This window comes from Vulpes lagopus, chromosome 3, assembly GCF_018345385.1.
Source record: "Vulpes lagopus strain Blue_001 chromosome 3, ASM1834538v1, whole genome shotgun sequence".
Classification (NCBI taxonomy): Eukaryota; Metazoa; Chordata; class Mammalia; order Carnivora; family Canidae; genus Vulpes; species Vulpes lagopus.
The window spans coordinates 160,317,655-160,329,842 of NC_054826.1; positions in this window are offsets into that span (position 1 = coordinate 160,317,655).

A 12,188-nucleotide genomic window follows, 5' to 3' on the forward strand; every position below is an offset into this window, starting at 1 on the left:
GCGGCACAAAAAAAAAGCTTATGATTTGCGACTAGATTTGAAATCAAGGCTGCAAGAAAAAGACAAAAGTATGTTTGCTAAGAGGATGGCTCTTTCATCTCCTCCTAGACAACATTTAAGCCCTAGAAGAGGGGCCAGCGCCTGCCTCGACTGTTGGCTGCGGGTTTGTGGAGGGAGGAGGTGTTCTCAGGATACCGTAATTTTGATTAGGGTTGGAGGATATGTTTGCTTGAATATCAGCTTCTTTATGCTGCGAATTTTACTTCATTCTCTAGTGTGTAAAGGGGAATTTAGTGAGAGACTGTTTAACAATGTTTTATTTCCAACCTTCCTTTTCTTTTTTTTTTCTTTTTTTTAAGAAACCAAGCAAAACCTAAGAATACCTGGGAGTTTGTTTCCTAAGGCCTTTAGTAAAATCATGTGATGTTGCTTCACTCAGACTGACCTATGTATCTACATACCTACCTATATATGACCTTCTATATCCTTATCTCCTTGCCTGATTTGTCTAGAAGAGTAAGTTAGGAGGGCTCCCTGCCCGACAGGTCAACAGCAGGCGGGAGGAGGGCCAGTGGGCTGAGGTAGGCAGCCCTTCCCCTAAGGAAGTGAGCCTGTATTACAGCCTGGGGCCGAGCAACGCCTGCAAATTTAGTTTTCCCTCAAGGACATTTTCTCCCATAAACACGAGGTTCCCTAGAGCATTTTCCTATTGCCATTGTTTCCTTTTCGCGCAGCTGCGCACACCGTTAATATTAGCCATTCCCCTTCTGGTCCTTTCTGGGAGATCTCGCTTAAATTTAAGAAGTGGGGGGGTCGAGGACTTTGGGGTCTGTGTCCTCCTACAGAACTGAAGGCTCCTTCTCGAAAAGCTAACCTGTGCGTGGAGAACAGAAAGTCTTGTGTTTTGCATCAAGTGCAAAAATTAGCATGGGGTGGGGGGGAGTGGGGTGGGGTAGGACGGGGTGGGGGGAGATTCACATAATGCGTTTTCCATGAAACACCTCGGTCTCGAGACGGCTCTTCCGCGCGTCGGAACATTGGCTCTATCCGGGTGTCGGAGCGCGCAGGATGGAAAGTGGAATTCAAAATAAAGATCCAGTTCAGAGATTTAGTTACGGTTTCTACTCGTTAGGGTCTGCGGAATGAACCTGGGGTCCTGCTTGGCTAAGCCTCCGGGAGAATTAATCGCGCGGGTCCTTTGGAGCTGCCGAGGGCGCCGGGGCGGCTTGGGGGAGGCCGGGGGGTGGGGGGCGCGGGGTTGGCGCGGTCGGTCCACCCGCCCTCGTCCTCCTCAGTCGGCTCCGCTCGCAGTCAGGTTCTCCAAATACTCCTCTTGGTCTGGGAGCCCCCAGCTCTGCGGCGGCGGAGGAAAGGAGCCGCCTTTAGAGGCTTCTGGGGATGGGGAAGGAGAATGGCCATCAGCCCCAGGAGGACCTCAAAGGCTGGTCTGGCCTTGGCTTTGGGGCCCCGCCTTGGGGCCGCGGCGGGATTGTGCGCGCACAGCCTGGCTCGGGAGGCCTCCCGGCGGTGAGTGTTCCCGAGGCCCAGGCCCGCCGAGCCCCGGCCGCGGGGGTGGCGGAGCGGGGAGGCGCGGGCGCGCGGCCCGGGGGGCTGGGCCCAGGGACCTCCTGCCCCTGGGTCGGGGGTGGACACCCGGGAGAGCTGCTCCCGGCCGCGGCCCGGCTCCTACCACGCTCCTCCTCCGCTAGGGCGAAGGGAGAGTGAGCCCGCTGCTCCGCAGAGGGCGGCTCTTGGGCTAAAAATCGGGGCCTTTCCGTCTCGGGAATAAGGGGTTTTAGCCTAAGCTCCGATGGAAACCAATTTTTAGTCGAAGGAGGATGTACAAAAAAAAAAAAAACAAACCATCTTGGGGTTGTTTGTGCAGGTGGGCGAGGGCTCACCCGGCTGGGTCGGTTCCTGCCCACCAACTGGACATTCCAGGTGGCCGGGTCTCCCTGAAGGACAGCCAGGGACCGCAGGGCCACCCGGGGGGATAACCAGCCCGCCCCGGACTACAGGGGCGCAAAGGCGAGGCCCGGGGAAGAAACCCGGCGACACTCCGGAGGGCGCCCCGGAGGGTTGGGAGGCGCTGGGTGTGTCTCCCTGAAGCCGGAGCGGGTCGGGGAAGGAAGGGGTCCGGGCCGTGATTGAGGTCCGGGGGTGCAGAGCCCGCACCCCAGCCCGCCCTGACCCCCCACGGTTCCCACTCCCCGCGAGGAGCTGCCTAATTGGGCAGCGGAGCAGCTGCGAAATTTGTAATCGCCTAATAAGCCTTCCACCTCGGTAACTCTTATCAAAAGGCATAAAACTGATATTTTCGCACTCGGCTTCCTCCACAGGAGCCGTTTATAAACATCCTTCATCGGTAGGATGAAATTAAGCCCGCATTGACAAAGGTCCCTGGAACTCGATATTTAAAAGCAATAGATCCGAATTAGCAAATCGCGCCTGTTAAGTAGGGCAAGTCCCCCCCCCCCCCGCCCCCCAACTTGACTGTCGAACCCTTCGCCTCCGAGCGCCTCGCGGGGAGTAGCCGGAGGCTGGATGGAGTCTGCGCGGGGCCCCAGCAGCTCCGGAGCCTCGCCGCGCGCCCCCCGGCCTTCGCGGACGCGCTCCGGGCCGACCCGCGGGGACCCGGGCGGGGGCAGCTGCGGCCTGGGCGCAAGTGCGGGACCCCCGGGCCATGGGCGCACGGCGCAGCGGGCGGTCGGGGTGCGGCTCCGCTCCCCCGGCCCGCGACCCTCGCAGGCGGCCTCCCCAGAATACACAGGGGAGGGCAGGGGAGGCCTCCGCGCGGGGTGGGTGGATGGACGGATGGACGGATGGCTGGGTGGGGAGGGGGCGCAGCGTGGGGCGGGTTCTTGGGGCGACCTCCTCACCCAGGAAGGCGCAAACTGGGCCCAGAGCGCCCCGAAACCGCGAAGGTCACACTCGGCCCCGGGCGACGAGCCGCTCCTTTGACTTTTGCCCACCCCGTCGAACCATCCTGAACGCTCATCTGGGAAGAGCCCGCAGGGGATCGCGTCCCCCTCGGGCCGCGCAGCGCAGGACGCGCTCACCTTGGGACTTACCGGTCCCAGGCTCCTGCGCAGCGACGCGGAGGGAGGGGCGTGCTTGCTCCCGCCCGCGGAGGCGCCCAGAGGCGGCGGCCGCCTGGGGCCCCCCGGTCTCTCCTCCCCGAGCCCGCGGACGCGCGCAACGGCGGGGAGCGCACTGCGGCGCGGGCACCGCCCGGGCTGAGCCCCCCGCCCCGCGTGGGCAGCGCCGGCTGCGGTGTCCTGCGGGTCTCGGGACCCCAGCCCCGCAGAGCACGCTCTGCGCCCGCGGGGGCGTGGGTTCGGGGCGCTCGTCCCCCCTCCCCGCCCGGCACCGGGGCAGCCCGCCCGGTCCTCTGCGCAGGAGGGCGCAGAAGCGCGCCTCGCAGACAGGACCGCTGCGCGCGGGGCCAGACTTGGGGGCCCCCCCGGAGCCCGCAGGCCGTCCTGCACAGTCTGCTGAACCCCGGCGACGCTTCCGAGCCCTCTCTCTGCGCCCCAAGCACCCCTGTGGTTTAGAGCTAATTTTACGTGCATTTTATCTTTTGGAGTTGAGCATCGCGGCTGGATCGGGAGAAACCGGATTCTAACCTGTTTCTCCAGACCTCTGCCCACACAATTCTGGAAAAGCCGAACTAGGAGGTGGTGGTGGTGTGTGTGGGGGGGATTAAGACGATGCAAAGCCCAGCCGCGCCCCAGCCCCCACCTCCCCCCGCCCCGCGCTTTCCTACACAGCCCTGGACTCCAGCCGGAGCTGGAGTGGAGCTCGCTCGTCTGGAAGGCCCGGAAAGCCTCGCCCCGCACGCTTCCCCTCCTCCACCCTCCTCTTCCCCAGGGGTCCCCAGAGGCGCACTAAAACCCCACCAGGAGGCAAAAAAAAAAAAGCCAAATGGATGTGAGCATAAAAACGTGGGCCCCTGAGAGTGTGTGTCGCGCTAGCGAGGGGTGGGGGTGTCGGGGAGCTGGGGAGCCCCCCGGTCGCAGGCTTCTAGACGTTTTGATAAGGGCACACGCAGCTCCGCTTAGAGCCGGGTGAGCGCGCCCCTGGCCCACCCGGGTCCTCCCGGCACCGCGGCCACGTCCCGTCGCTGCTTTAGGCTGCATCCTGTAAAATGATGCTTAAAAGAAAGGAAAAAAAAAAGTATGCGGAATAATCTTGAAATATATTTATTTTTAAAAAGTTAAATAACTTTTCCTGTGGATTTCTGTTTCAGGACCTCGATGCTTGTAACTCCGGCCGTGTTTCCCTGCTTGCCTCCCTCTCCCTCCCTCCCTGCTTGCCTGGCTGCCGGGCTGCCTGCGTGGGACCTCAAGGTTTAGGAAGCCGGGCAACGTGCTAGTAGAGCACAGGGTTTGAGATTAGTCAAACCTGAAATGGGTTTCAGGGCGGTGTAACAACCTAACACCTCAGTTTTCTCATCTAGAAGATGAAGAGAGCAGCGCTGATGGTGTGGAGATGCGTCCACCGATGCGCAGGAGATTCCCGGTCTCAGCGCTCCTCCTGCGTCCTTTGCTGCGCCAAGACAAGTCTAGGTGCAGAGGCGTCACCAAGGCCTCGTTCCCCAGGTGCAGGGCGCAGGCCAACGCTCCTCCTCCGCTCCAACCCGGCTTCCAGCTGGCCATTTCTGGAAGTTCAACAAATCCGGTCTCGGATGCCAGACAAGACTCCCAGAGCTGCAGAGACTCCGGAGAAAGTGCTCGCAGCTGGGCGCCCCTCCACCGTGGCAGCTTGTCCCCAGGAGGCACAATGAAACGCTTTTCCTCCTCTTTTGTCACTTGTTTATTTGGGGGGTAACCTGACACATTTACACGCCTGGCACCCTGACTCCTGTCGGTTTGTGCAAACTTCTGAATATTGTAAAAGTGGCAGTAATCATAGGTGTTGCTTATTACCTGTCAAACGCCCCACTGGTGCTAAGGTGTAAAGCCCTATTTCAGTAACTCGTCTGAGGGCATTTTACCCAGGTGGGTTGGATTCAAACCCAGAGGCCAGACTCCAGGCCACCTTTTAACCATTCCCCGGTGTGGCCCTCTTTGCGGGGAGTTCAAAACAGACACCTTCAATTAATGGATTCATTTACCCAACCCAGGATGGTTCTTCACGTAGCCCAGTTGACCCCGGTTGCTGCTCCGGCACAGGTGGTGCAGCTACCGGCCTCTTGGCAGCACCCGCTTGTAGCAGAGCTTCAGGCTTCCCCCAGATGCAAGGCATCTGGTGTCCCTCGGGAAAGAGCGCCCCCTTCCCACCCTCCACTCTCGCTGTACCCAGATTAAATAGCGCAGAAGCATTTGGAGCATCACACCGGTTACAAAGGGGGAAAGGGAGCAAACTGAGCCTTTAATTGGGCGGTAAAGTCTCTTTATTCTTGGGAATTACAGAATCCGATGACTAATCATCAGCGAGTGGATCAAAGCCTGGACAGAACACGTGAACGCCTCTCTCTGTCTCCTGCGTTGCAATGGTCCACACTGTCTTCTGGAACTTTTCCTTTGGCTTGGACCAAAGTTCGGGTCATTGCACGGAGCGTGGCAGCGGCGATGGTGCTGGGCTCTGGCTGTGCGCAGGTCATCTCGCCGCACCCTCCCTGGCCACTGCAGAGAAGCCTTCCGGAATAGTTTTCCCGGACACAGATGAGTGAATACAATTGACCCCACCAGATCTTCCTGCAGGCTGGAGCGCCCCGGGGGCAGGCACCTTGTGCTGCTCCGGGTCCTGGAACCTAGTCAGTGCCTGGCCCCGGCAGGGCAGTAAAGGATGGCTTTCTGAATGACAGTGTGTGCCGCTGGCAGGTACAGAGGGCTTCAGCCTTTCTGTGTATTCTGGGTTTTAGCCTGCTGTGACCTCTTCACGTTGGCACTTTCTTGTCCCGAACTCAAATACTTTATAGTTCCTTAGCAGAATGAGGCAAGGAAGGGCATGAAAATTCTGACAATTTAAGGGAATTTCTGGGCTTCACTTTTCTTTAAGGGTGAGGGACTTGCAACATCCACTGGATCTTCTGGCACAATGGTTCACGTTGACCCTTTTGAGGGTCCTTCAGACCTTGATGTTTGCAATTAAGTTGGAAACCTTCTCTGGGTACCTAAGAGTCCATCCAGGTCTGAACCTCAGTTATAGAGGAGGAGGCTATTGGGAGTCGGAGTAGGAATGTGTTGGACCTCAGAAGTCTCCATGACACCCCGGCTCCTGTCAGTTTGTGCAAACTTCTGAATATTGTGAAAATGGCCTGGTAAGCTTCCATGGCCCCATGCTGATTGCACACATGGAAATGCTGTGTGTGTTGGCCAGACATAAGTCAGCGTAAGTTTGGGCTTGCCCCGGAACAAGAAGGGGGTCTGGGTGGACAGTCAGGATGGAAGCTGAGGTCATGCAGAGCCAGAAACTAGTGCTCTCAGACTTCTCTGGCCTGGAAAGCAGATGCACACCTGCTTTCAGTCTGCAACAAGGCAGAAGAACATGGAGGGGACGCATGGGCTATAGATGGAGTCTTAAACAGGACTGCTCTGGCCTCTGTGCTAGGTCATCCTGGGTGCCTGGGTGCCTTGGCCTACTTTCTCCCTAGACCCAGCCTCTTTCGAGCAGAATCAGGACCTGAGCAGGAACAGTAGCCCCGGGCCTCAGAGACCAGCCAGGAGTCCTGGCAAAGGGCTAGAAGAGGTCTCTAGACCTGGGATGGTTGCACCAGGACTCTTGGCTTTGAATTTACCCTGACTCTAAGGAGGACATGCTAGGGCTTTATCTTGTAGACTTGAGTCTCCTGCCAGACACACCAAGATGGTTTGCAAACTAAGTCACAGCCGCTACAAGCATACCAATATGCCAAAAGTCATTTTAAAAGAGTGTAATCCCAGCAATTTCCCTTGAGTAGCCACTTCTTCCCCTGGATGGGCTCAGAGGGTTATTTTTAAAAAGGGGTTCCCTCATGTTGCACCATCTTTCTGGAATAATGCCTTGACCTGCCTCCATGCTTTATAGTTGGCCTTTCTTATTGGGGTTCAAAGTCACTGACCAGAAACAATGGGCAGCAATTGCTTCTCCTCCTCCCCCTTTCAGAATACTTCTGCTTTGCCTCAATAATTAATTTTAGGGATATTGTGGGGAAAACCTCCAGTATTCAAATCTATCCACATCAGCCCATCCCAATGTGTCTTTTGAAGGTCAGGCTAGGGGGGGGGGAGGGGAAGCAGTAAATGAAGTCATAATATCTGATTATGTACAGTGTCCCCCATCACAGCTGAGATCTCTTTTTCCCTACAAAGAATTTGAGGTTTTAGAGATGAACACTTACCCTTTTTAAATAGTACCATTTATTGTTTCACATGGCCCAGATTTCACACATGTTGTAACGTGTATGCCTCACAGTTATCTATGAGGCATGTACTCCTATGCCCAATTCACAGATGGGGAACCCCAAGCTGGGGCAGGCAAATTAGAGACCCAGGTAGGAACGCAAACCTATTCCAAGGCCTTAACCATTGTGCTTTATACATAGGCTGTTACTGAGTCTCGGTGGGGCTGAAAGTGACGTACCCACCCCTGGCTGGTGGGATGCTGGGCTCCTGGGGTCTCCCCCCCCCCCCCCCCCCCCCCGCAGCGCCCCAGCGGCTGCAGCTCCCTGCAGGGGGGAGGGGGGACACGGCCGGCTGGGAGCCCCTGACCTCTGCTGCTTGGGGGTAGCCCCTGGCCTCTGCTGCTGGGTGGGGGGAGCCCCTGACCTCTCTTGCGGGGGGGGGGGGAGCCCCTGGCCTCTGCTGCCCTCGGGGAGCCCCTGGCCTCTGCTGCTGGGGGGGGGAGCCCCTGACCTCTGCTGCCCTGGGGAGCCCCTGGCCTCTGCTGCTGGGGGGGGGGAGCCCCTGGCCTCTGCTGCCCTCAGGGAGCCCCTGGCCTCTGCTGGCTGGGGGAGCCCCTGCCCGCGGGGACGCTGCCGGAGGGGAGCTGGGGGCAGATCGCGTGCCGGGAAAGCACTTTCTCACCGCGCGGCTCCTAAATATTGTTGCATTTCCTTGGTAACCCCCAGCCCGGGGCGGAGGCCCTGCCCCGCCCGCCCGCCGCGGCCTCCGCTCGCCGAGGGTCAGCCCCGGGTCCGCGCCCCGCAATCCGCGAGGCCCCAAAGCGCAGGGGGAGGCCGGCGGCGGGGCCGCCCCGCTGCCCCCCCCAGGCCCGCCCCTCCCCGCGGGCGACCCCAGGGCGCGGGGTGCAGACGCGCTCCGTTGGCTCCCGGCTGGGCTCCGGCTCCCAGAGGACGGTAAGGCTCCCCCGACGGTCGGGCCTGCGGGAGGCCCGAGGCCCTCAGCCGCCCCGGGAAGGGCAGGTAGGCACTCGCCCAGGGCTCCCAAAGCCCCAGTGTGCACCCCGTACCCCACGGAGAGCCCCGAGCTGGAAAGGCGGCGCCAAACACCCCAGGCAGCAGCCAAGGAGAGCGGGGGCGAGGCCTGGCGGGCCCCGAGGACGTGCGTGGGGCCGCCGGGCCAGGTGGGCAGGTGTAGGGCGCCCAGGGGATGGGGATGGGGATGGGGATGGGGATGGGGATGGAGCGGGGGCGGGGGCCGGGCTGCCCAGGCCCAGGAGAGCGGGATGCCCGGGTCCTAGGGCCTTAGGCCCGGCCTGAGCACCGGGCAGGACTAGACCTGGGCCTCGCAGGCCCCGGGGGATGCCAGTCTCTTCCGCTGGGCTTTAGTTCCTGTGCCAGGGCTAGAGCTTGGCCCTTAGTTCCTTTAATACTGTTGAGTCGTGGTGAGTGCCTTTAACTGACCAGACACTTGTACACACTCTTCCAATAGGGGTGTGTGTGTGTGAAACACAGAGGGGATTGAGTGAGATTTTTCTGGACTGATGAGAAGATTTTCAGTTTCAAATGATGGCTCGGAGCCCACAGATGTGCTAAATTTCTCTTATTTTCTTTTAATACAATTAGTTTTTTGTTTTGTAATGTGTCTAACAAAATGATGTTCTTAATTCTGGCCGCCCTGACAGAGGTAAAACATCAATGCCTAAGAGGAAGCCAAAGTGAGAAGTATGTGTGTGCCAACCTTGGTGTGGAAAAATATCAGTAGCATTTCTTATTTGACAAGGAAATGCATTGGTTCGGTGTGTTTCTTTTTCTTTTCTTTCTTTTTTTTTCCCCCCTCTCAGTTGGCAAGGGCATCGTTTTTAATATATATCCATGTTTATTGTTTCTGTTTGGTACTTTGGTCATTTGCGGCACATCTGTTTCTGATATTGTTCCTGTGTTAAGCACACACTATTGTGTTAGCAGGGTTTTACACCATCTGTTTGAGAAAATTCTTGCCAGTGCTATTTGATGCCCAGTTGAACTTTAGCCAAACTTCTTCATTTTATAATGTTCTCTCGGTCCTGAGCATATATAATACACTTTAATGAAATTATGCTTTTATACTTGCTGACAGACATCAGAAACACATTTGTGCAGGTCAACAGCAGTTTAGCTAAACGTTGGATAGGAAGAACAATATTAAAATAGTAAAGATGTTAAAAATAAAAATATTTGGAGACAAAACTATTAAATTAAAGTCAAATAATCACCCAAATAAACGAGTGCTACGCTCACACACACACACACACACACACACACACACACACAAATTTGGACAAAGTGGCTATTGAGAGTTAATGTATAGTTCTGACAATTTATGTATTTCTGAAATGTATATGTATATATATTTCCTTATATAAATTAAATTTAGGACTTTGTATTCTTGATGTTATTCCCAAGGGTGTAAACTGGTTTCAATAATAAAGTAGACTACCATTGCACTGTGACTGTATCAAGTACATATTAAGTGTAACACATAAAGAAAAGCCTAACTAAAGTATTTTTTTCTTTTTATCCTGTGACCACTCATAAAAGTATTACACTGTATTATCAAAAACTAACAGGTGACGTTACCCACTTCTGAACTCCTTAAAAGTAGAGCTATTTGTGACAATTCAAAAAATACTCAAGTATCTATATTTGGTGGCTAAGCATATATAGCTGATGATGGCATAACTAGGAGACTGGAATTGACTTGAAAAAGTGTATCCTGGCTGTATGTTTTGAAAAATCTTTATAAAATGTAATACTTCTGTTGATACGTTACCTATTTATTTGCACCAATGTGTATATCTAGGTGTAAAGCCTTAAAAATAATCTCTGATGATACTTTAGTTATAAGCCCAGAAATATATACCTTGACATAATAAACTTCTGACATTCATTATGGGAAATCAGTATTCTCCAACTGACAAAGAAGTTTCCTTTGACTGAAATCTGCCCAAAATAGATTGTCACATTCTTTTAGTTGTTACCTGGACAGACTACTTTTATTGTAGATGCTGTGATTAAAGGTATGCCCATTAGATAACTGCTTAGAGGTACACAGTGTCCTTCTAGTTGTTTCTTTAGGAAAACAAATCTTTGTTTTGGTGTACTTCATTTGTATATAGACTATATCTGTGGTGATCTAGGTAATTGGCATTATTTATGTAAGACTGTTGGAATTCAGTACTTTATTACTATGAGATAAATCTGCAGAAAAGGGAACCAGTGTCATAACATTTCTGCCTACATACACCTGAAGAAAGTTATTTATAAAGATCTCTATTATCCTTAAATTATTAAGTCAGATGTATTGAAATGTAACTTATAAATTTTATTTTTAATAACTAACGTTACAAAAAAAAGTAAACCTTATGAATCTTCACATGCCTGGTTCCAATTAATCTGCTTACACTATTTAATGGATAAAATAACAGACTTGATTTAGTCATTCTGGAGTTTTGTACCACCGATTTTCTGTGTGCTTCTTTAAGGTCTGTTGCCTTTTCCTACACATATTTAGTTCATAGTTATATAAAACCTGGGATTAGAAGAAAAATTAAGTGCATTTTCTTGAATATTTTTTGTAGTTACATACATCAGTATAAAAGGGAGATGGTCTCCAAATGAATGTCAGTAGTTATTAAAATAACACTATACACATCTTTGTGAGTTCAACTTTTTGAACATCTACAATGTACCAGTACTGGAGATATAAAGAATAAGACATGGGTGGTCCTTGCTCTCAGAAAATTTCCAATCCATTAAGGAGACTGATAAATACAACTGGCTCATCCCTGCAATTCTATAATAATCTCTATCTACTCCTTGGGCTCTGAATTGGAAAAGTATCAGATGATCTCATCACAATACTATATATATATTTTATAATTTTTAAACACTTTCATTTATGTGGAACAAAATGAACACAAGTGAAGTGTCTCCAGAAGGCAGTATGGCTTCTGAGATAACTTACATTTTCTGTACTTTTTCAGGTGTAGGAAGGGGACAGTATTTACTTCCTGTTCCTGAAACATCTGCTTATTTTGAGTCTTTATCATAGTTATTTCTTAGGTCTGTTGTAGAATCTGCTGAAAGAGTAGTGGTGGGGCACTATGTTGAGCTAGGAAAATCTTTTAATTTGTTTAGTTCTAAAATTTAAACTGGTTCTTTTTCTCTTACCACTTCACTCTCTCCTATAAAATAATTTTGTATTTTTATCACTGTAAACTTTTATAGGTGATTGGGAAAATGGAGGAGGATTCTCCAAAGACTATCATTTAAGTCAACTTGCTATTTTTTCCAACATATATTTGCTAGCTTTGAGAATTAATTCTCTTAAAACTACAAGACTGGGTTTATTTTTCCACACAAACTGGGGATTAACTGTTTAGCAGGCTTTTTAAAAAGGATTTGTTATAAAAAGGTTCAGTGGGAATTCAGAGTAAAAAAAACATGGAGATTTAAAGTTTCTTTACACTTACAAGAATTAAAGCCAGGTTAAATTTAATTACTCTCTAATACTTTTAGAGATTAATTTTTAGAGTACAATTTGAGAGTATAATTTTCTTCTTTTATATACATGATGAACAATATCAGGAGAGAAAGGAGCAATCATTTGATTGAATTAATTTTCCGTTTACCCTTGAGGAGACATTGTATTTTAATTGTCTTCTGTTTAATCATGGTTTTTGGAGTAAGTCTGTATTATGCTTTCCTTTTGGAGGATATTGCATCTCATTTTGCTTCACCATAATCACAGATCTGTTTATGTGATCAGTTGATTCCTACTGGGTATTGTCACACAATTCATTTCTGATTCTCACCATTTTCC